This window comes from Triturus cristatus, chromosome 3_2 (genome assembly GCF_964204655.1).
Source record: "Triturus cristatus chromosome 3_2, aTriCri1.1, whole genome shotgun sequence".
In the NCBI taxonomy this organism is placed as follows: Eukaryota; Metazoa; Chordata; class Amphibia; order Caudata; family Salamandridae; genus Triturus; species Triturus cristatus.
The window spans coordinates 928,826,642-928,852,555 of record NC_140584.1 but is presented as its reverse complement, the minus strand read 5'-3'; the positions used below and the strand labels follow the sequence as shown (position 1 = coordinate 928,852,555).

General features: G+C 45.5%; 1 protein-coding gene across 3 annotated transcripts in view; it reads left to right on the top strand.

Moving 5' to 3' along the window:
• TUBD1 (tubulin delta 1) overlaps positions 1-25,914 on the top strand; it is a 247,878-nt gene that overhangs the window by 34,189 nt on the left and 187,775 nt on the right. For all 3 annotated transcript variants that reach the window (XM_085649409.1, XM_085649411.1, XM_085649410.1), the window contains exon 2: positions 21,804-21,958. The gene's annotated coding sequence lies outside the window, so the exon portion shown is untranslated. The remainder of the gene's footprint in view (positions 1-21,803; positions 21,959-25,914) is intronic.

Here is a 25,914-nt window from a genome sequence, read left to right as displayed (position 1 = left end):
AAATGGATCATTTACGGTTCACTGGTACCAAGATCGTGTCAGTACTACGATACCGAACACACGGGTTCGGATCGAGACAGAACCTCAGAACAGCCTTCAGGCTAAGTCTCTGAGGAATGTAAAGCAGCTTGTTTTACCTTATAATCTCTTGAATTACCAAATGAAAAGACACCACACAGGTATATATATCAAATATATATGTATTTATTTCTAAATATACTCTACTAATCTCTTTATGAGATTAGAGTCAGGTAAACATTCAAAAGATCAACAGTTCTCAATAAATTAAGCACAAATATGGCTGTAGCCCTAGGGGCGTACCAGACCATATACTAAAATAGTGGTTTAACAAACTCGACTTGCAATATGAAGAGGCCTAGGGCCTTGGGAATCGCTGGGGCTTCACTTCTGCAGTGATAGCAGGTAAGTAATCAGCCCACAGGAGACGCGTGCAGTGTCTAAACACACACGCGGGTTTCAATGCGTTTCAATGGCAAATGTCGCGGTTTGTATTTTACAGTTCTAGGGCACTTCGGAGTGGACAACAAGCAAACAACTTACAGGGTAAGTACTTCGAGAGCCAATGCACACTTGGGCACCGCAATGCAAGAGTTACCTCACCCAGGGAAGTCGGGTGCATACGTGTCCTTTGGTGTCGGGTCGCGATGCTGTTTTCAATGGAGATCGCTGAAGACTTGCTGCTTGTGTCGTCGAGAGAAGTGTCCGCTGGAATCCGAAGATGGATTGGAGTTGCAGAAGACCTAGAAATTGAGGGGACAGGGTTCAAAGTCACTTCCCAGTGACCGGTGGCCAGCAAGATGGATGACCACAGCTGTCGCGTCTCTTCAGGTCGCTGATGTCGTTTTGTCTCTTCGCTCACGAGGACCAGGAGGGATCGATGAAGACCAGCAGCTGGATTCGAAGGGTCCCACGACGTCTGCTGCTGTTGACGGTGTCGGCACTCGGTTTGGAGCCAACAAGCCTTGGCAACTGCAAGTCTCGTGTGGATGGAAGATTGTCGATGGAGCAGACCAGCAAGGTCTGATGGACTTACCCAGCGAGGTTAAGTGAGGGCAGGCCCAGAGCAACCAGGCGAGCCCTTGAAGGTGATGTGGAAGTCTTCTGGAGAGTCACTAGCCAACGGGCAAGCAACCGCGAAGACGCCTTTGCAGGAAAAGTTCACCAACAGCCCACGATCACTCGGGACAAGGTAGGCCGCTGATCTTCGGTACTAGACCTGCTCAGGACTTGGACAACAAGTGGTCCAAAGCACAACTTCGTTGGACGTAGTTTAGGGCTTGCACTCGAAATCAGTGCACGGTTCCCTGGTATTACCGTTCCTCGTCACTCGTGGGGTCCAGATGCCACAGCTTCGCTGGGGACTCAAAATGGCCGTCGAGAGGTCAGGAAATCCGCTTCAGGGGACGCAGGGACTTCGGGCTCCGGCGGGAGCGGTAAAGTTTGCAACCGTAGTTCAGTAGTTTTGGTGCCTGCCAAGCAGGGGAGTCACTCCTTGACTCCAAGGGAGATCCTTCGGTCTTCTAGAGATAGTAGAAAGTTGAAGGGCCAGGATTCTTCTTCGTAGAGCGTCGTCCAGCTGTAATCTAAATTGCATTGGCAATGTGTGGTATCTTATAGTGAAAAGATGGGAGGGACTAGCTCTATGACCACTCCTCTAGGAGGGTCAGGGTAGTGGGTGGTTACACCCACTTCCCTTTGTCCAGTTTCGCGCCAGAGCAGGGGCAGGTAGCCCCTGAACCGGTTTGAGCTGGCATATGCACAGAGGAGCCTACTGCTCCCCCAGTGCAGGACTTCAAAGCACTCTAAGAGTGCACCCACCCAGCTCCAATACACTAAATCCTGTCTGGGAGGTGGTGACACCTCCCTGTGACAGGAAACCCTTTGCTGGACACCCTCCACTGCGAGTTTCGGTCAGCAGCAGGACGGGAACCCGGTGTCTGTGCTGGTGGCATCCATTTTGTGATGCCAGGGCTCTAGATGATTTCTACCGTGTAGTACAGTGTGTACATGTCGTCCCCTCTAGAAGGGTGGGATCCTACTCCCACACCAGTTACTGGTGTGGGGGTAGGATTCCAAGTTGTTTGACACCAAACACGACATGTTTTGATGCAGTCATTCCAAAGTTAGCATTTACCGCGAGGTTATAATGCACTTAAGAGTATATGGTTTAACCGCATCCACAAACAGCAGCAGAGAATAGACACTGCCAGCTGCAGAGGGGTCCTGCTCAGGCAGAAGCACCCCCTCACATAGTAAACCAAGCACCCTGCCCTTGGGATTGATAGGGCCTACCATAGGGGTGACTGATAGGTTTATATGTGTGTGTATGGTGAGATATAGGAACCTATACCTCAGTGAGGAGTGCTAACACTACCTCACACAGGTTGCAGTAGCAGGCCTGTGGTGTCAGATTGTGAGTGCTTCCCAGGGGTGGCATAATGCATGCTGCAGCCCCTGGTAGGCCTGTGAAGTACCAATGTTCCTAGGTACCATATACTAGGGGCTCATAAGGTACCACAATATCCAATCACTAGTGCATCTAATATGCACACCAAGTTGTTTAGAGAGATCAGTTAGACTGGGGCCCTGATTAGCAGGGACCCAGCCAGACTATAGCCAGAAACCAGTGTATACATCAGAAAAAAAGTGGGGGCAACACAAGTGCAGATCCTACTCATCTACAGTGGCTGACTCTCATCCGTCCCCTTCAGCCTGACTGAAGGCAAAATACAGCCTGGAAGTCAGACTGTGTACTGGCGTAGGTTGAAGCCTCCAGTGGCCACTTGTAAGTTCTGCTTTAGAATGTTCATTAACTATCCATGCAGAATGAAGAAGTCACATGGATTAGAGCTGTTACTTTGATAATAACCAGTTATACCTGCCCTCAGGTGCATGTCAACTGGCCCTCCCTACCTTTGTTGGTGAAAGGTGTTGATATGGAGGAACTTACCTGGGAATCCTGTCACGGTGGTCCACTAAAATGCTTTCTTTCTGGTGTGGAGTTTTAACCAGGAAGGAAATGTATTGTTAGGTCCAAAGTCTCTTTTCTTTGGTGGGGTGATGGAATAGACTGGATTCTATTAAGAACATGGGGGCAAGCATTGTACATATCTCCTTTTTTGACGGCAACCTCAGCAAACTCGAAAAAATAACATATTCTATAAACTGACTACAATTCCCTATAATTCAAACCGCACTTAGCTGGTGATGTGCTATTCTGAAATGCTAATGTTGAAACTGGAACTGCCATTTTAGACTGGCCTTGTACTTAATCAAGGAGAACTAACAGGAGGTAGGTAACTCCACTGAAGGCTGAGATGGCAAGTAACCAGGGTCTGTAGGCTCTTGATCCAGGTTTGATCCCCCACCCAGACTATAATTACAGCATAGCGTAGTGGGAAACTAACACCATAGACAGACCAGTGAATGCAGAAACGAAAGCTCGCATTTTAAACTGCACTTTCACTTTATTTTGAGAGGGTTCACTGTTGCACTTGAAGGATGTGGATTGTCCTGGCTAAGTTCCACCCACCAAACTATATCTATGGTGTAGCACTAAATGAATGAAATACGTTTATTAATCATGTTTCATTAAAACCATATATCATTTACAAACCATAAAAACGTAACTTGCTAAAATAATTTACCGTTAACTATCCAATTAAAAGTGCAAACTAATACATTATCCCAGGCACATGGACAGTCTGAGAACGTTATTCCACACCCTGTAAGCCTGACTTAAAAATGTACCAACTGTGCCACAAGTTTTGATGTATTGCCTTTAAAGCAAATTGACTGTGCCTCTGAGATTGTTCATACACCTTTCGCCTTAAAGATGGGTTTGAGGGTTTCTTTTTAGGCATCTAAGAAAGGTGGACATAGACCTATTATTTGTTCAATAGATTCATAAGCCGATTTACACATCCAGACGAGCTGTAAATTTGCCCCTTTAAAGTCCAAGACCCATCAAAGTCCTTGAAAGGAAGATACAGAAACCTAAAATGCTTACAAAACTTCTTCACCCATGCTTGCATATTAAAATAAACATAACCTTGTCTTGCAAAATTATGGGTTTCTATAGAATACTTATTTTACTTGTATCTTCCTGTGGACTCCACATCATCAAGCACAGATTCTTCTTTACTACAGTTTTCTAATAATTTCTTTCGAGCTAGTCTAGGCGTGTTTCTTTGGTCCCCTAATGCTTAAAGTTTATACTTATCCAGCTACTGGATGAGTGAAATTTTAGACAATGATGCATCAAGCATATACGTGTTAATAATTGATTGTAAAATATTAGTGTCTGCTGCTTTACAAACTAAGAAATAATTGATTATTTTAATATCTGCTATGGCCACCATAGAGGTAAGACCAAATTCTAGACGTAGATGGTACTGTGGTGTTGTTTTAAATTAAATGGCCTTCTGATTATAGTTCAGGAACTTTTTGTCCAGGTTATGGATTAGTTTACAACTCCACACTAAAGACCCATAAAAAAGAATAGGAATCATCTTGGACTTATGAACAGGGCGAATTGCAACCCCTCCATATATTGCTGAAAACCTTTTATTGCCCCTGTTACACATGAACTTCTGTCTCATAGCTTCTCTATATGATTCTCCCATTCCAAGGTCTTCTCAATCGTAACTCCTAGGTATGTATAATCTATTCTAAAACATTTAACTTAGTGCCTTCTATTGATGAACTTGAATTTTTGCCGTTGAAAGGAATTATTAAAATTTATACAGAAATTGTTTTCTTCGTTAAAAGATTGCATTCTACTCCGCTGTCTTTGTAATCCTAGCTAGGTTGTTGACAGGATGACTAAATCATATGCATATGCTGGAAAGAGAAGAGGACCACATAAATATAAACATACTGTACAAAAATCAATATAAAACAATTGCAATCAAATTATACACAGATTTAAGAATACAGTGGAAGCCATATAGTCTTAGTACCATATTCTACCATGAAAACCCAGATACCAATAAAGTGCAAAGCAAAAAAGATTTAGATTCAACATTGCTGTGCATTATTTAAACGGTACAAAAAAATATACATCCTTCTACAGTGCAAAGTCACCACCTATCGAATATCCAACAATACAGATTTGTATAAGCTGAAAAGAAGTACGGCCAAGATATATCCTTGTTTCAGCCCGTTGTAATTGAAGATTTTCAGAGGTAGGTCATTACCATCTGCCAGTTTAACTCTCAGCCAGTTGTTACTATGTAATTCAATGATAAGGGGTAGAAAATCAGAGGGAATACCCCAGTCGCACAACTTCCCCCCCCCCACAGCCTATTTCGATTCCCCCTTATCGAAGGCTGCAAAGTAATCAATAAAACAAGCATACAAATTATTTTTACCAGCGCAGTTCTTCTGTCCCAACAAAGTTACGGCCACAATATTATGCAAAATACTACATTTAGGTCGAAATCCTGCCTGGTGAAAGGATACTCTATGTGATTGTTCTGCCCACACCTGCAGGTGTGTTCACAGATGCTTTGCAAATAATTTTCCATCTGCATCCAGTAGACCTATAAGGCGTTAGCTACTGGGGGAATCCTTTGGGCCTTTCTAGTAGATGAGATGCAGAACCAAACTTTTCCATGATAGAAATATGGTCCCTGAGAGTATAACTGTATTAAACATCAGGGTTAAAATGAGCTCCCAATTTTCTATGTTAGGTTTTATTATGTCCCCAGGGATGCCAGGTGCCCGTGTATTACAGAGATGCATTAGTTTCAATATTTCTGTATGATTAACCCTAAGAAAAGATCTATCCGGCATATCCATCACTGGTGACCCAGCCTTATCCACTGTTCCGTATAAGGAGTTTATATATTAATCCCATTTGTTATATGTAATTTGATAGTTACATCCGCTCGTAATGGTATTCACACCCTTTCCAACAATAGACCAAAATTCCAGCCTATTTCTTCTAAGTATTGCATGATGCAACTCCACCCATTTACAATCTCATTCTCTAATTACAGCATTCCTACTTTCTCTTCTGAGATTACCCTTCAGCTTTTTTATAGCCAATACCTTCCCTTACTGTGTTCTGATATCATGAGGTGCCTTAATTTTTCCAAAATCATATTTTATGTTGCTTTATTTAGAACTCTTTTGGTTATTTCTGTTTTTCGTTATGGAAATGTATCGCTTTCCTGACTGCTAAGAGCTCATAAATGTGGATCTAAAGATCCACAAATGAAACTATACCCAGCCTGGATTCGCCTGTATATGAGTTTATCACAGAGATGAAATTGAGGAAAAGAAAGTTTAAGCAAGATGTTTTGTGCTGATTAAATGATGCCATTAAATCCTCATTGCCCAGACATTTATCCTTTCGATATTCCCCTATCTGGATACTCTGGATAATATGCTGGGGATTATGATCACTCTCGATTCTAGGTATTATTTTGTAGTCTGAAAAGTTGTCAAAGTAAACTGCATGAAGAAATGTATAGTCAATTACAGATGTTTTTATTTGTTGTCTTAAAAGTTGATTTGGCCAGTTGATCGTTCATATGACTTCCATTTGAATGGCGTAGCCCCAAATTCATAAGCGTGCAGCTAACCATTCTCCCAACACTTCTGAGTTTCCTGTCTTTCAGAGTCGGGGAGGGGACTGTCAGCCTGAGTGTTTTTTCACTTTCCTGTTGCAGATTATTCTTATAATCATCTGTCAGAACCACCTTAGCGCCTGGGATTAAACATATAAAAGTTTCAATCTCCACCAACAATGATGTTACTCTCTTCCACTCCAGAGCATTTGAGCGTGGGATATAAACATTAATTAAATGGGGTTTTATATTTGTATTGTATTTTACCCATACTGCCAATATGCTTTTAGATTAATGAGAAATTCTGTAATTTAATATTCCTGAGCAGCCTCGCAATAATATTGCTGACCAGCTGCTATGTCTCCCCCCATATGCCTTTTGTTGCGAATATGTCCATAGGTATGTCGTATTAAAGTCCAGTCAATTATCTTCCAAGTTTCCGGTAAACAAATTGTAACATGAGTTCAAAATCTATATAACGTCTAATGACGATTGTGATGATGGTTACATGTGTAACGGGCAATATAAAGGTTTTCAGCAATATGGGTGGGGGGGGGGGTGTAATTGACCCTACATTAGATGTCAAAAAGGCCAAGATTATTCCTGTTCTTCTTTATGGGACCTTAGTGTGGAATTGTAAACTAATCCATAAACTGGATAAAACCTTCCTGAACTCTATCAGAAGGCTATTTAATTTGTCAACACCACAGTACTGTCTATGTTTAATATTTTGTCTTACCTCTTTGGTGGCCATGGCAGATATTAATATAATCAATCCCAGCCTTCAATATTCCATGAACCATTCTGCAGCACGTTTTTACCCTGCCCTGCATCTTCTTTGTCTGTATCGGGAATTCTGCCTTTGCAAAGTATACAGATGTAAATTGCTAATTGGTCATAACAAAATCTGTATGGGTCTGTTCATATTGCCAACAGGACTTATTATTATTGCCATGTTATTAGTGTTCATTAAAATGTCATTTTACGGGCGTTGGAATACTACCCTTCGTGTCAACGTAGTAACAGTAGGGTGATTTTTCTCCATCTGCTTCATTCTTAAAAAAATATGGGTATATTCATGGCACCACGGTTTTTAGCTTTATCCCCGAGTCTGCCAGTATTTCGGCTTTTTCAAGTATCTTTGCGTAATGTAAATAGTATTTCTACATTCTGTTTGAGTCTTATAGTCAATCAAGAATTGTTTAACTAGGTCATTTGATCTAAGATGCTCCAGATCTGGGATGCAATACTATATCTGCAAGATGTTATGCTGGTTCAGAATAGCGAATGGTCCTTCTGATTCATACCTAGGGCAGAAGTCCATTTGTGTATGGTTTGTTGTCTCTTGGGCATTAGCTGTCCAAGTGCCCGAACCTCTTGATTCGGGTTTCTTGCGTTGTAGATTGCTCTATTATTTAACTCCCAATTGGGAATTGGAACTACTCCTTTCTTGATTGGACCAACTGCACTATCGAAAAGTGAGGCTCGTTCTTGAGGATCTGGGTCCCTCCCCTGTGACATGGCATTTTGATTTAGGGAAAGACTAGGTTTTCAGTGAAGGTTTTGCTTTCAGTGGTTTACGCAGGTCGTTTAGTATTTCTGAAATTCCTTCCTTGATTCCCTTTGATTCTACGTCATCTCTGGCCCTCGCCTCATTCATGAGGGAAACATTCCAAGTGAATAGTATCAGTATCATTGGTTTCACAGCCTTCCCTATTATGAGGTGCTACCTTCTGGGTCACTTTAGAAGTGTGGTCATTTAAAATGAAGGAAGCGATAGCACCTCTGTCTATGTCAAGCAATCTATTTATAGTAGCTGGGAGAAGTATATTGTTAGCAGCCTGATTTGTTTTACTATGAGTAATTGCAGTACTGTGCTTGCTTGTCGAGGTACTATTATTTTATAGCTGATTGTGAAATAATTTTCTTAGTCGGCTGCTTCTCAAAAATCACATATTAAACATTATTTTAGCCCAATGCTGAAGGGATTCCTATTTATTTTGATTCCCCCGGTTTTTATTTAATTTTGGAAGTTTCTTAAGGCACTGTTTGCTTATATAAGGCTTTGGTTCTAGCATAGAGATCAGCCTTTCGTCAGAATTCAGTACTGTCTGATCAACCTGATCTCCAGGCTTTGCTCCCACCCCCGATTGGGAGTGGGTGTCTGAGCGATAGTTTGATGACAAGGAGGCACATGTGTCCTGTCTATTGGACCTTGTTGTCGAAAGATCGCTTTCTCCTTGCTTTCACTGACAAGCTGGCCTGGTATGACCAACGCCAATGGCTTACAATTTAAAGTACTTCTAACATCTACTTCCAGCCTTACGTTTGAAAGTTTAGGTGCTTAAATAGGAGTCCAAAGACATGGTTGAGGTACTTTCATACACCTGATCATTTGAGGCACGAACCTCAGTTGACCTTTGTGGTGAGCTGTTCAATAAATTCTTTAGATTTAAGTCATCCAATGTATTACAAATATTATCCTTCTGCTTTGACAGTGACTCCCCGTGTAATACTGCAGCTCGTACGTGCCCTCCAAAAATCACAGAACTGCCCTGCTGCATACCCAACGACCCTCCTCAGCTCCCTGATGGGATGGGCACAGAGGCAGAGCGAGCCATGGGATAGCTGAGGCTACAAGACAGTAGGGGTGCTTTAATTGGCAGTAAAGTCTCCCTGACTTGCAGCGCTACAGCGGGGCTGCGAGGTAATGAGTAAAGCAATCATTTTCTTTTTGGTGTCTCAGTGTTTCAAATCCCGCTCTGCGCTCATCTGATAAGGTCTGACCTGTGGGGGGACACGAGTACGGCCTCTTATGACACACAGGAGTGCCAGGAGAGTAGAGTAGTGTTGTAGAAGAACGACAAATTAGAACAACTAGATATTGACCGCTGCAGCTGCCATTTTAGCCTGTACTTAGCACTATATTATAGGGTACTCTGTGTGAGGTATGGAACTGTTCCACTTAAAGGAAGAGAGGTTGGAAATTGGGTGGGCCATAGGCCTTGGATGTGACAGCTGAATAATTGTACTTTTTAAGCCTAATCCACCCAGACTATAACTATGCAGCAGGCTTTAGTTGCCAAGTGCAGAGAAAAAAACGTGTCCAGGAGGCTAAGGCACAGGGCTGTGCAAAACTGTTTACCTATTCCATTGAATTTAGTACATTTTAAGGTGAGCTTATACAAGTTCTAATTGTAATTATGTTGACAACTGCACATGGACTTGAGACGTCAGCAGATAGGCTTTCTTCGATCTCACAAGAGGTGTTCCATTTATTTAAGTGTTTAGTTGGGACAGTTAAGTTTTAGATCTAAATAAACCAACAATCAGTAGTCAAGTAATGTAGAGAAAACAGGAAAGTGTGCATCTGCACAACAAGCAACCGAAGATTCAAATGTTTCTGTAACATAGGCTCAATGACCAGCTCTTGAGTCAGTTCTTAAGCTTTAAAATGTGCTTAACAAACTGTTTATATCAAGCATGTTGCCTTTGTAGTGAGGTTGACATGGCCGGTTTGACGACCGCATTGTCAAATAAAATTCTGGTGGCGGCACAAGAAGGATTTTTCTTTTTTCACATTTTGCGATGCAAAGGAAAAGCTTCCTTTGCATCCCAGCACAATGTTTTGCAATCACTGTGAGACGCACCATGCTGAAATCACAATGATTTTAAGTGAAACAAGCTGCTGACTGGTTTCACTTTGACCAGCGGTTGGGGAGCATAACTGTGACCTCAGAGCACCCATTCAAGCGAGAGTCACCCCTGCGACCGCTTTCCATTGATTCTTTTCCCAAGTGGAGCTCTGCTTGTTTATCACACCAGCAGAGCAATTCCCAAGCAGGGATCCACCCTAACAGGGATTCACCCGAGCACTTGCCAAGCCAGGCATGAGCAATGCTCTACCCGTAAAAAATGAACAACCGCCTCGGGGAGGCAATTGAAGGAATTTACCTTAATGGCCTTCCAGTGTACATAAAGGACACCAGGGATCATATTTTTTTTAGGTCTCGCCTGACCCAGCGCATGCGCTGGTCTGGCGAGACTTATTGAGAGGGCTCCAAAAAGTGCTACCAGGCCAGCCTAGAGCTACAGTGCATGTGCGCGGGCGCGCGCGCCACTTTTACCGCGATTACTTTCACTTTAGCGGCCGCATGGCCGCTTTGATGTTTGCTCGCGATCACTTTCACTTTTGCAGGGCCGCTTGGCATAGCCAATAGGTCTCGCTTTTGGGACCTTATAAGTGTTTAGTTATGCAACTGTTGCATGGCTAAACACTTATAAGGTCCCAAAGGCGAGACCTATTGGCTATGCCAATGCTTGTTTAATCCTGACCCCTGTATGTACTATTAAAATGTATCTTTAACATACGAGGTAGTTAGTTTTAACCTCATCCTCCCTTTCCTCACACTCTCCCACCACGCCCGGCTCATCTGAAGGTTTTATTATACCTCCCAGTTACTTCATAAAACCATCCCTGAGCTCCTCCCTCACAGTGAGTGGGTTGTAGCCCGCTCTGCGACCAGGTTCGAAGTGCGAGGAGGTTCCTGATGATGAAGCATGCCACCTACGGGTGGGTGAGAGACTTCCTCCTTTAAAAAGGGACTACGCCCGCACTCCGTCATTGCAATTTTGACCTAGGGTGGCTTGTTTGTGTTACTAATGTTGCTAGACTGACAGCTCTAGAGATCTAAATTATAAACAAAGCCTAAACAATAATGTGCTCAAATTATTAACTAATCAGTCTTGTTTTTATTGAAAAATCATATCCATGCTTGATGCATTTTTACATTTAAGCAATTCTATATGACAAGCACCACCCAGACAAGTGTCAATGGAATTAGTAAATATGACTTGTGTTCATGCCGACCTCTTTTTTGGGGTCAAGCCTGCAAGAGCATGCGTTTTGCTTGCGAGACACTATTTATGTGCTAAAAGGGCTTGGAGCCAGCGTATTGCTTACCATTTGTCTGCTTCTGCGTCACTCTTCTTTCCCCAGAGCAGTCGAAATGTCACATTGAATGATTACTGTGGAGCAGGGACCAAGCACTTATTGAATCAGTGCTGGTCCGCTGCTCCCGACATGTTTCAGGTACCATTTATTCGCCTTTTTTTTTTTTTTTTTACCCCACCGTACTTTCTTTTATTTCCGTCATCCATTCTGTCTCCTCGTTGCTTTTTTATTATATAGCGGCAACTTGGTCCCATGTGCTTTGGCTCGCTTTACTTTGTGCACCAGTTATATTGCGCACAGTCATATTAATTTTTTTTCACAAGGAGAATGAGTTCTCAAGAATCATAAGATTTGTACAGGGTAACCAGGGTGTGTAAGAATGGGATTCACGCACTTGTTGTAGAGACCCAATATGTTGGTTGGTACGTACTTCACAAATGGCTACACCCAAATGCCATTATAAAGGGATAATGTCAGTAGTTGGTGGAGGTTCGTACCACTGTAATCAAGAATTAATTTATCAAGAAACGATATCCCAAAATTTGTGTTGGACAATAAATAAAACTTCTTTATTGTCTCGAAATGAGCAAAGTGAAGGTGCAACATCAATAACAAAATCCGACACATGTTTCGCCCTGTGGCCGATAGGCCTGGGGCTTTCTCAAGGCAAAGTCCAGTAGATGCGGTAAATGCAATTATGCTAGAAGCACGAAGAGCGTGGTCTCTGTGGTCGATCGCATCTCTGCCGTCTGTGGAAGGAATATTTAATCCTTGATTAAAGTGGTACGAACCTCCACCAACTACTGACAAGAATCATAAGATGTTTGAGCCCATGAAGGAAATCAAACTCAGTTCCCCGGTGCCAAAGTCAGTAGTTCTGGGTCTAACCCACATCCTCAGCACGCCCATCACTCTCTATATTCAACATCGCTGCCATGTGTTTCTGACATCATTGCCTCCCCTGAGCCACACCCAATGTGCTGCTTCCCCATCCTTCCTATCCCTCCCTTCCTACCCCTCTCCTGATACAAATCAGAGCTATTTCTTTGTATCTGCTATTGTGCAGCCCAAGAGAGCCGTGAGCACAAGTAAACATCTGAAGGGAAGGATGGCTCTGCTTCCCTGAATGTTTGTTTATGCTCATCTTTCTGATGTACTCCAGGGCTCCGTGAAGCTAGTGTACTATTCAACAAATGCATGCAAAATAAGGAAAACTCATGGATTAGGACCAGTAGATAGCAGAATGCAATAACACTACAGCTATTCAGCAGCCTTCTGACTGGTAATTGATGCTGCCGACATGTTGTTGAAAGTGACTGGGCCTCTTTGGTGGTATTTCTAAGGGTTTACCACCTGCTTTGTGGTGGTTATCTTTATATATCATCAGTTGTGGAGCCACCATCAGCCTGTTGGATTTACCACATCCAGCAACACAAGCAAACTTCAGATCTGAGGAGGTGGTCATTTTATGTACCCAAAGTTCTGCAGAACATTGCATACCACCATACTCTAAATGAGGACCTGATTGGAATTGTAGCACTGCACCACCATACCTCTTACACCAAATGTTACTGTAAACACACCAAATGCCCTAAGCTTCTTGAGTCAAGTACAACAGTCCATATATCGAAGTAACCATTAACGTTCCGCTGCTCGCCACTTTTAGCTCTTCTACTTTGCAAATAATAGCATGTGTGCAAGGTCACCAATTATGTCAGATGCCTTTATTATTATTGTTGATGAAGTTATTTGGGATGTCATTAACTAACAAGGTAGGTCGATCAGTTGTGTCCCAACTGTGAGAGCTACTGACTTGGGAGGAGGGCAGCAGGTCCGACTCCCGGCGTTGGTTCAGCATCCTATGATTCTGGGCAAATCACTTAATTTCTGCCCTTTCTGAAACAAAAAGTACCACGCCCTGCGTAATGTAATCTGGTGCTCATGTAAAGCGCTTTGACTTTTTGCCCAGTCATGTTATATAAAACGAGTTATTGACTCCACGAAGAGATGTAAGGAAGCTGCTGCTTCTATTATTTGTACCCCATAGTGGCCCCAGCAGCCTTTTATTCCTTCAGTGTCAATAAAAGCACTAAAAGTTGGCTATTTTAGAAAAAAAAGTTATTAATAACTAGTTGCACATCCACCAGTCCACAAGGCTGGTAACCCCAACAACCTCTCCACTGAAGATGTTTCTGCTAATGCATTATTTTTTAGTGATTGAGCATCTCCTTTTTACGAAAAATGCCTTTAGTCTTTATTTACAGGCTTGTCGCCAGACAGACGGCGTCTCTCTCACTACCATCACAAACTGTGGAAATGAAGAGTTTTACTGCTGCGGTCTGGAGACAAAATCCACACCCACCACTGGGATCTAGCTAGCTACACCTCTGCACATCCCACAATCCGGAAATCTGTTCCACAAAGGATTATTGAGAGACTTTTTTGTTTGTTAACAAAAATGGGCCAAATGTCACATATTTTGTCAACAGTGTCCCCGAAAAGGCGTGAAGGTTATTCCAGCCATTATAGATATTAAATTTGTTTTCTTTTTCTTTTAGTTTTAGTGCATAGAGTCTGCAGGCTTGGAAGCCCTGTCCTCTGACCTTTCTTCTCCTTGGAGTTCAAGAAAGTAATGTAAAACAAGCATTTGGAAAGCCAATAGGTCATATCTATGTAAGAGTTTTGGGCTTTGCTTACGAGAAGCAAGGCTAGCAGCCCGACACTTCACAGTTACTGGCACTCGATCCACACCGCTCTTCGCACGGTCACGGGGTTACAGGACCTGTACACATGGGAGGCGAGCGCCCTGGGTATACACAGGCGGCACAAACACAAGGAGGTAGAAAGACGTTATGCCTCCCTGGTGCTTCTCCTAGCCAAACGGTGCATCGCCATGCACTGGAAGACACCGGAGGGCCCCCCCCCCTAGCGGCATGTGTAGGCGCAGTCAAAAAATGGGGTAAGGCGGAGAAAACACTACTCGGAACGGAGGAAGCCCAAGGGATCCGCAAACACCCGACCACCCTGCCATGGGCCATGTTAATGCATTCTTTCGCACAAGAAACAACAGCTGTGATGGGCCCACGAACGATCGATCCCCCAGGGACCTCCACGAGCCAGGAGCCTACCCAGGGAGACACATGAGGAGACCAGGCATCCGGCGGGTCGCAGAGGTAGATAACACCTGTTCCATTATCATGCCTCCATATAGGCGGTCACCGGCGCCCCCGCCCCCCTCCTCCTCCAACTCTCCTCCCCCCCTCCCCGCACCTGCGCAACCCCCGACATCATCCCACGCGACGGTCCAGCTCCCAGGCACAAGACTACTGTTACTCATCATCCGCGACATAGTGCACCCCCCCCCGTGTATATATCCCCAGTTTGTTGAAGGTTAGTTCATGGCTGCCCCCCATAACTTGATGATACACCTTACAGGGGAACAGACGCACTACAGGGCCCTCATGCGGCGCGGTGACCACCACGCGCACTGGTAGGGCATGCCCAGACGCAGACCCCGGACACCTGTCTGCAGCTTAGTAAGAGTAAAGACACGCGCCCCCACTGGTCCCCGAGATCAGGAGCCCGCTTGGGGGCGTGAATAGGCGTTCCTGCCTTGTACATTTACATACCAGTAGTATTACCAAAGTGCCTATGTATGTAATGTTAATACAAATGCCAATAAAAAGAACTTTAAAAAAAAAAAGAGAAGCAAGGCTGGCAGTAATTGCGCCTCTTTTACTGCCAGCCTTGCTTCTCGTAAGCAAAGACTATAAGTACAAAGTGCATGTTAACACATCGCTTGCAGGTTTCTAAAATACATAAATAAAAAACATTGTCAATAGCTCAAACTCTCGGAAATGCAAGACCTGTTGCATTGCAAATGTTTGTTCTTTACTATCAGCTATGCTCACAGCAACTGTGCTGCTGTATAACATGGATAAAACACATTAAGAAAGCCAATAGCTCTTGCATAAGCGAGACCCATTTGCTTTGCCGATGCTTATTCTCAACAGTAGTCAAACACACAAATAGAGAACAAAAAAGGACTAGTGCAACCCCCTGTAAGTATTCTTACAGAGCTGTAAATCTGCTGGAAACATTTTCATATTACTGTGACAGAACGGTGCAATTTTCTGTTCCTTATTACACTGGACAGCATGGGTGTTTTGTGAGTTATTTTCTCACTGGTGACATAAGCACTCATCTGCTGGTCCTTCATTTGACTCCCAGCAAAGCTGTCTCAGCTTCCTTCCATCCGAGGTCAGTAAAATAAGTGCCAATAAATTGAGGTATAACGCCTGTTATTTACAGTGCTAAGAGCCTGGTAAGTGCAGGATGAAGTCAAAAGCCATGCTTAAAACTCATCAGTAGCCTGGAGGTAGGCCTAAGGTTGGGGCGCCCCCCCGGCCGGTGCTGGCTCGTATATTCAACTTTCGTGACAGGGATGCCATTCTTCAGACAGCCCGGGTGGCACCGCCGTTGCGCATACAGAACTCTACGGTGGCGTTTTTCCCCGACTTCACGGCAGCGGTGGCGGCGCGGCGGAGGAGCTTCTTGGAGATCAAGAAACAGCTGAGAGCTAGGGAGCTGCCCTACTCCATGATCTTTCCGGCACGACTGCGGGTGGTGGCGGACGGGAAGACGCTGTTCTTCGAGACGCCGGAGGAAGCACACGACTAGCTCGAGGGCTGGCGGCTGGTGGGCAGCTCTGGACGCTCTGATGGACGGAGGCGGCGCGCGGGGGGGACGGAGGACCCCGGTGCCCAGGATCCGATAGAGGAGGACTCGAACCGGCCGTAGGATGAAGTACGGTAACATGCTTAGTGTTCTTTTTTGGTCTCTACTGGTGCCTAGAACTCGCTGGCCTACGGTGATGGACGGTGCCTACTCAGTTGTACTTTGCCGGGGGGGGACAGTTGAACTTTGGGACAGGGGAAGTTCCAGGTCTTCCTCGGACCGCCCGCTCCACTTCACGCAAGTGCTGTTCCAGGGTTTGGGCTGTGAGCACTCTGCTGAGTTGGGGAGGCGGGCAGTTCTGAGTCCGTATGGCAGGGAGGCAGGGAGGTGGGGGGGGTAGGGGGTTGTTTGTGAGTTTTGTTCGGAAGTTTATGTTCCACATGTCATGGTTTGTTCAACACACGGTACAAGCACAACAGGCACAGCCAGCGCCGATCCATCCGCAATGCCAGTTTTACGACACTCAGATCGCAGTGATAGCTAACACAGCGCCAGGGCAGTCCACTGAGTTCCCTCTCGCTCCAGTGCAGCCTCTCTCCCTCCTTACGTGGAACGTACATGGCTTAGGAGATAAGATCAAAAGGGGTCTGGTCCTCCAGAGTCTCAAGAGGTGTTCCCCTGCGGTGGTCCTGCTGCAGGAGACCCACCTCACGGGCACGGCTAGTAAAGCGATGGACAGGTGGGGATATAAGATGGTAGCGCACTCTGAATTTTCCTCCGGTTCTCGTGGAGTGGGTATAATGGTGAAAAAGCAGTCCCCACTCATCATACATAAAGTCAAAGTCGATGGTTCGGGGAGGTTCGCGGCTATCCTTACCCAGTGGGAGGGACGTCCCTTGAATATTGTTTCGGTTTACATTCCCCCTGCCTTGCATGCCACAGCACTTCCGGCTCTGAGTGAATTTCTGCTTGATCTGCCGGAGGGGGAACTCATGGTGGGGGGAGACTTTAATGCGGTTATAGATGAACTAACCGATCGCTTCCCGGCGCGGGTTGGTGGCAAAGGGACCTCCCGCTTAGGGAGCTTTTTTGACGCCCTCGGGCTAACGGATATTTGGCGGCTCCATCACCCAACGCAACACCAGTACACATACCACTCTGGGGTGCACAACAGTTTGACTAGGATAGATTACTTCCTGGGCTCAGAGGGTGGTCTCCAGAATGTGGATAGCATCGAAATTAGGCCCAGGGGCATATCAGATCACTCCCCGATACTCCTACAATATACACGCTATCATCTGACTCGACGCCGTATTTATTCCGTCCACCCGGGTTATCTCCAGGTCCCCGCAATCAGCAAGGTGCTTGGGAAGGCGACGAACCTCTACTTTCAAGAGAACGCCTCGTCTGTGGACTCCCCCGCTATCCTCTGGGAAGCATATAAAACAGTCCTGAGAGGGCAGGCCATTGCATCCATTGCGGCGCACAAGCGCGAGAAACATCTTGAACTGCGGTCACTGGAATTAGACCTGACGGAGGCAGAGGCACAGCAGGCCGCGGACCCGGCGACCTCCAGAGGCTTGAGAGTGGCGCAGGCAAAATACAGGGAGCACCTGGCAGGGCTCACTAGGCAGCGGTTGGAAGCCATAAGGCACAGAATCTATGATGTGGGGGACAAGACTGGGAGGCTGCTGGCATGGTTGGATAAAAGAGAAAGAGGTTCTAGGTGGATAGCACGGATTAGCTCAGAGACAGGTCTGGTAACGACTGACCCGCGTGACATAGTGAATATCCTTGCAGAACACTTTCAGGCAGTCTCCTCTTCCACTTCCTCAATGACGGTGGATGAGGCGCTGACTTATGTTCAGGATCTGGCCATGCCCAAATTGACCCCAGAAGCGCTGACGGCCCTGGAGGCCGATCTCACGGTGGAAGAAATACAGGCTGCGGTGGGGGCGTTGCAGTCGGGTAAAGCGACGGGTCCGAATGGCATCCCGATTGAGCTTTACAAGAGAGCGGTGGGGACACTTGCCCCCCACTTGCTTAATATGTTCTCAGACAGTCTGCAGAGAGGTGAACTCCCACCTGATCAGCGAACAGCCACCATTGTGGTAATCCCAAAGCCAGGCAAGCCGGCAGATAAGTGTACTTCCTACCGCCCTATCTCGTTACTTAATGCGGAGGCAAAGATCTTGGCAAAGCTGTTGGCGACTAGGCTAACACCGCACCTGTTCGAAATTATACATCCGGATCAGTCTGGCTTCATGCCCGGCAGAAGTACGTCTCACAACCTACGGCGCTTGCATAGCGCACTGGCTCGGGCGGATCGCGTGGGAGAACCAGCGGTGCTCCTGTCACTGGACGCACGGATGGCGTTCGACATGGTCGAATGGCCCTTCTTGTTCGCAGTACTGCACCATCTGGGATTTGGGCCCAAATTTATTGCCTGGATTCGGCTTTTGTACACCAATCCTATGGCTCATGTTACGGCAATTCCCCCTGACGCGGGGCACACGTCAAGGCTGTCCCCTATCGCCGTTGTTATTTGCCCTGGTGATCGAGCCTCTAGCGGCATGGATTCGCTGGGAACCTTCCATAAGGGGACTCAAGTGGTCGGATGGCTGGGAAGACAGAGTCTCGCTTTACGCGGATGATGTACGGCCTCCCCGCGGCGCTCCATCCTAACACTACTCAACATTTGCAAAGTTTTCGGTAGGGCATCGGGGTACACGATAAACTGGTCTTGGGTATTCACATCACAGTGGATCAAGCAGATATTTTTCAAATGAATCTCCGGCCCCCACTAGACCGTCTCAAGCGGGATGCCCGCCATTGGGGTGCGCTGCCGCTGACCCTGTTGGGGAGTGCGGCACTTTTTAAGATGATGGCCCTGCCTCGCTTCATCTACGTGTTGGAAAACACACCGTATCAAATACCACCGGCGTATTTTCGTACAATTGCGACGCAGGTGACGGGCCTTCTGTGGAGTAATGGGCCGGCGCGTATTTCGCAGTTCAAGCTAACCCGCGGCTGGTATGACAGGGGGATAGCACTTCCCGACATCCGGCTTTATTATTGGGCGGCACAGCTGAAGGTCATTAACCAGTGGCTCCACGTCCCACAATCGGACCCCGCATTCAAAGCGGACAGGGACATACTCGGTACACGGGGTATGCTATCGCCCTTATACGACGGGAGGCTAACCCCAGACCTAATTGGCCCCCTGAGGCAGACTATGGCCATATGGCATGCGGCCCAGCCTAAGCTGGGGTGGAGAGGAGTCCTGACCCAGCTTACGCCTTTGTGGGACACAAAGCGGCTCGGGAGGCTTAGGCACAGTAAGGGCTTCGACAATTGGGACGACATTGGGATTTCCACGGTGGGCGACATGTGGCATGGGGGTGCGGTGGTCTCATTCTCGCACCTGCAACAGCAATATGAGCTGGCGCCTTCGGAATGGTTCCGTTATACCCAAGTCAAGCACGCATTGCTGTCGCAGCTAGAGCCTGGCGCTGCGGTCCCGGAGGCGTCACCAATGGAGGATAGGTTGCTCACAGACTATATGCCTAAGAGGGCCACATCGTTCACTTACCGTAAGCTCATAAATAACCTGCCTGACCCTATGGGACCCTTACGGGAGAAATGGCCCAGCGATATGGGGGACTTTGATGACCCGGAGTGGAGGGAGGCACTGGCGTCCCCCCGGGAGGCGGGGATACCCTCTGGGCTCCGGTTGGTACAGCTCCGGATTCTGCATCGGTCATACTACACCAGATACACCCTACACAAAATAGGTAGGGCACCCCACCCATTCTGCTTGCGCGGCTGCGGGGAGGAGGGTACCTTCTATCACACCATATGGGAATGCCCTGTCATCCAAGAATACTGGAAGCGGGTGATGCGGACACTGTCCCAGTCGGGGGGAGTGTCGCTGGTGCCAGAGCCCAAGCGTTGTCTCCTAAACGTGTGGGAACCCAACGACCTTAACCGACAGGCTCAGAGCTGGGCTACGCTGGGGATTGTGCTTGCTAAGCGGAACATAGCTCAGAAATGGGGATCGGGAGAGGCACCGCTGCTGTCTGTATGGGGAAGGGACATGGATAGGGCTATGCTGGCTGAGAGATCGGTGTTCATCGGGCGGGGGTTTCCACAAAAATGGAATAAAGTGTGGGGGGCATGGAACAAATACAGAGGGGGCATATGTGAACCACCGCCAGCACAGGAAGATGAAGCCTCCGACACTGACAGATGATAAGGACTCGGGAGCAACTATCGGGGGTAGGGATGCCGGATTTGGAAACTTGGGCGGAGGCGCTGCGGGAGGATTGGATTTAGGGCTAGGGGAGGCGCTGGTGTCTGCTGGGGAACGACTTTGTTATTCTCATCGACTGTACTGTACCGTTTTGTGTGAAAACAATAAAAAAATTCCCCCAAAAAAAAAAACCTCATCAGTATGACATGGGATGTACCATTCAGGTGAAACCACCTTAAAAACATGGCCAATGTCCAACTCAAATTACCACCCAGTTAACAAAATGCAGAAAAACGTACTGTCAACCACTATATACAGGGGCTTTTTAACTACTTCAGATGGTCAGCTGTCCTGTCAAGTGCACAGTTCACAGCAATTCGCTAACAGGGATGAGTAAACAAGAAACATCGTTCCTGACATAAAACAGGTCTGACATCCAGTGGATAACAGAATTCTGGAAGCTGCATTATAGGGTGAGGTCTTCGTAACGGGCACATGGAAAGTGTGTTACTACACTCCTGCTGATTGGTAGCTTTTGGATTGTATACAACCCAGAAGGAATGAGGGAGGTAAACCGTTCACCATAACAGCTAATCAGTAGGTGAGAACTCCTTTGGAAAAGGTGTGACACAATAATGAAACATTCAAGGGGGTTGGTGTATACCTTAAGATCAGGAGTGTATGCAAAGATGTACCTTATACGGAGACACCAACTTTTAGAGCAGCACCATGTACCGGCAGTAGACTATTCAACTTTAGTGAATGCTTTTCGTCACCAAGCATGTTCGGCTCCAACCTGCCACCAACCCACCCACCCACCCACCTCACCCCGACCCCAATAAAATGTCACACCATGGGTATTATGTTGATGGTCCTAGCTAGCTTGTGAGGTCCTAAAGATCTTTTGCCATAATTCTTGTCAGCTAATTGAATGCAGTCACTTCACGTAATAGTGTCCCAAAACAGGACTGCTCTATTTGAGTGTGGTGTTTGTTTTGTACGTCATATGTATTTCAGTTGTTTGAAATATGTTTGTTGGTATGTTTGTGTTTTTTTGAGCAGTAAATGATTGTAATAAACATACTATGTTTGGCACGTGCTTAATTGAAATAATGATGGCCCTTTATTCCCCAAAACAAAGATTTTCTTCATTGATCTTCAGCTGAGCAATGAAAAAGGGTTCAGTTTATTGTTGTATGACAAGCATTTTGTCATACTCGTGCTATTATTATTCACGTGCTATTAAAATACTGTGAATAACGGCAAGAATTCAAAATATGATCTGTGGTCACTTGTTTGTTGTATACCTTTTTTCCCAAAACAGATTACTGCTGTCTACATGAAACATGAATATAGAGAATCCCTGGAAACCATTCTCTGAGTGACTGAAAATAGAGGTGAAGGATGTACACAATGCAACCCTGATATGAGCCACTGCTACATGTCCGTTCTAGTAGATCAATAGGACTGTCTCACCTGGTGAGTATATGAACGTTTGAATGTCTCTGACAAGTGTGAAAATGTTAGTGAGGCAGTCTTAACTCCTTTGTTTTAAGGACAATGCCAAGTTATTTCCAAGATGCCTTCAACTGGAATAGGTTTACACCTTCTAAGGCAGAAACATCTGGTTCTAAAAAGAGTTAGAAAAACCTAGCTGAACAGAAATATTCCTCTTTTAGGACAAATTCCCTCACCCAGAGGTGGCATGCTTCATCATTTGGATTCTCCTCGCACTGTGACAGTAGATCATGGTGCTGGCTGCAACTCCCTTTCTGAGAAGGAGGAGCTCTTCAGATATTTTGAGAGATTTGGTAGAAGCTCTATGGTGAACTAAAGGGTGGTCGCAGAGAATGCAATATGTGAAAAAATGATTAAAAGGGACTCCAGGGCAGGCTTACAACTTAATTCATGCATTCCTGGGTCAGAATTAAAAAGAAAATGAACACTGCTGCAGTCAACTGACCGTACGTCCATGTATTACTAATTATTGGTCAACATCTTCCTGACAACTAGACCCTCAGAAAAGGTATTGGCATTCATCACGACCTCTAAATATAGCTTCTGCTCAATTAACTTGCTTGTGAAAGGAAACCATACAAAACCAAGAAGTGGTCCACAGTGAATTTCAACAGCATATCCACTGTATTACAACCTTTAGAGAGAGATAATGACAGCTAGGTTATTATAACCATCTCAGTAGAACTTACTTATTTAGTGCCACCAACTGCCCAAATTATGGTGAGATGTGATCACCACGAAAGTGTGTATATAACATCAATCAAATCATGGCATTCATACAAAATACACAAGCTTACTTGCATTTGCGTGTGTTGTGCCTCAACTCAAGTGACCCTGGCGTGGGGCTCTGGGTGTACTCTGTCCTATAGTTGATGCTCTGACCTTGAAGAAACAGGAGAACAGCATTAGTAAAAGAAAGAGCTAGAAGGCTAAAAGAATGAACCAGGGTTTCAGTTGAATACCCATGGAAAGTGAAATGTAAAGAATGGATATAGGTCTATACACAGACTGAAACATCTGGATTGTGCTTGCATGCATAGTGATGTTGGCCATGAAACTTTACTAGTGGTATGTGGTATGGTGGCAGGCTTCAAAGATGAGCAGTGTATGTGATGGCCTAGTGTTATTGACTTGCCACCGAAGTACCTGTTGGTGTCACAAGATAACATCAGTTGACCAAAAATGGGTGACGGTGTAGCATAATACACCTTGATAGATAGAAAACTACTTCCGTAATATTCTTAGCACTCTATCATAAGGATGAAATGAGGTGTTTAACAAGACATCGCACATATAATGTAAGCAATTTTGGTATGCAAATCAAAGGAGCCACTCTAACTGAATCACTGGTTTAGCCACTCTGGGACGGTGCTAACAGTGCCCCAGCTACTCCTTATATGTTCAAGTAATTCAACAAGTTTTGGAAACTGGGAGCATCGTAATAACAAGCCAGAAATACCGCAGAAAAACTTAGAGCAGCAGCTCCGTAATAGGCACTCAATCAAGTTACAAGAGCAAAAAGGGCAGTCGTATTCAAAATATCTACAAATAATGCAAACAACGCTTATTGCAACAAGCTTGAGAAACTGTTTCTGTAACAAGCCAGAGTAGCGCAGGAGAAAAGAAGCTGTAGCTCCGTAACAGACATTAAGTCAAGCAATTACACTACACAAGCAAAAAGGGCAGTCATGATGTGTATAAAAGTGCAAAACACGCTTATCACAACAAGCTCGAGAATCTGTGAGAGGTGCTGTAGCAAGCCGGAGTAGCGCTGGAGACCAGGAGCTGTAGCTCCATAAGAAGCAATACGTCAAGCAACTGCGCTACATGAGCAAAAAGGGCAGACATTATTACAATAAGTATAACTAGTGTAAACCACTCTTATTGCAATGAACACGAGAAACATAGAGCATCGCTGGAACAAGTTATGGTAGCGCAGGAGGTTAGGAGCAACAGCTCAGTAACAAGCCGTTAATTAAGCAGCTAATAAGCAGTAAAGGCAGGCACGATGGCAGAACCTTAGTGGCAAAGAGGCTCAAGTTCAGATAGTCGTGTATAGAATGACAGCACCTACGTGATCTGATGCCCCTGAAACGTCCAATCACCGCCTGGTTTGAGCACACCAAGTTTGAATGCTGAAGAAAGCTCCAGGTGATGCATGAAAGTGCGTGACTGAGCAGGAATCATGGGAACTATAGTCCACGTTGGACTAAAACAATGGATAGCGACCCTGAGGTGAAGCAATCTGTAGTCACTGTCCACAATAAGCAAATATTGCAAGGTGCTGGTATCGTATGGAACCATTGCACATGACTATAAAAAGAGTCACATTATGAGAAGAATAGGCAGCATGGTAGCTGCCGTGTGGCATGGATTTAAAAGGGACGCTCATTGGACTAGAATATTAGATAGTGACCCCAAGGTAAAGCAAAGGAATCACTGACCACACTATGCCAAATCTGTGAGATTCTCATGTCGTGTGGAACGATTACGCTAATTAGAGCACTATATTAAGTACTGTGTAGCAAGACATTAGTGAGGACCTAACTAACAGTGTTAAGAATGCGGTCCTGAAGTATCCGATTTGCAGTCGGTAGCAAAATAGCTCAAATGACAATGTTAGATAATTTAAACTAGAGACCCAATCTATCCACAAATGCAAAATGTGCCCGATATGCATGTTAATGCAGATCTAGTGGTATTGCTACTGTGGTTTTGAAGTCCAAGTGGGCCAGAAAAATCAGGGGGATGGGATCACTAAACTGCAGTGGTTACAGCACCTTGTGATAGTGTAATGCACTGGCTAGTAGACAATAGGCGGGTATTTGGCCATGTCGGAAGTGAATAGATTATGTTTAGGGGATAGATGTCCATAGTATCTCATCATTGAGCACATGCACATGACTCCATAATCTGAAAATCCAACGCTGTTCTTTACCAATGAGATACTGTGAGATATTTTGGACAGAGGCCAGTGGTGTAGGTTTATCTAACTCTGTCCAGCGCAACTTGTCGGCTGTATGCCCTTGGTCGACTAAGTGGTTGGTCAGTTTCGTAGCTAGTTCTTTGCATCTTATGGTGCTACGGTGCTCAGTGATGATGGTCTTTGTGTGTGGTCTTGCCAACATCTCTCAGCTCACAAGGGCAGGTGATAAGATAGATCAACATATCACTATAACAATCAGTGTATTGTCTGAGCTCCCAGGGTGTGTTGGTACCAATAGATATGTGAGTGGTGCACTCAGTAAATGCGCATGGCCCACCAGAGCACATGTAAAATGTCCCTGCACTGGTGGCCGATTCCATAGGGTTTCTTGTCTAGTGTTTGCAGAATGGTGGGGTCTAATGTGTACCAGCTTGTCCCTCATATTCTGGCTACATGTGAACGCAAACGAGGGGTTGTATAGTCTGGCTACCCTTATTCAATATATGCCAGTTGCTGCATACCGACTTTTTGAAGGAGAAAGGATATGCATGGTTTCAAAATCATGCACATACAGATTCGCCAAACTAGGGGCGAAGATACTGCCCATGGAAGTCTCGGAGGTTTGTAAATGTAGACAATCTTCAAAGTGAAAGATTTTCTTTCATGGCCAAGTTGGCACAATGCATGATAAAACAGATGGGCATGAGGAAGTCATGGGGACTGACTGGGAGCAGAGACTCAACTGTGGCAAGGGTCTGGTCCTGGGAAATACAAGTGTACTGTGATTCAACATCAAAGGAGATCAACTACTCTGTCTGGATATCCAAGACTAGGCTATTGAGATGTTTAAGAACATCTTTGCTGCCATGCATGTAAGTGGGCATGGTCCGTACAAGAGGTCTCAAAATGAAGTCTACCAACTGTGAAAGAGGTTGAAGTAGTGACCCAATCCCTGAAATGATAGGCACTGTGGTTTATAAATTTGGGGTAG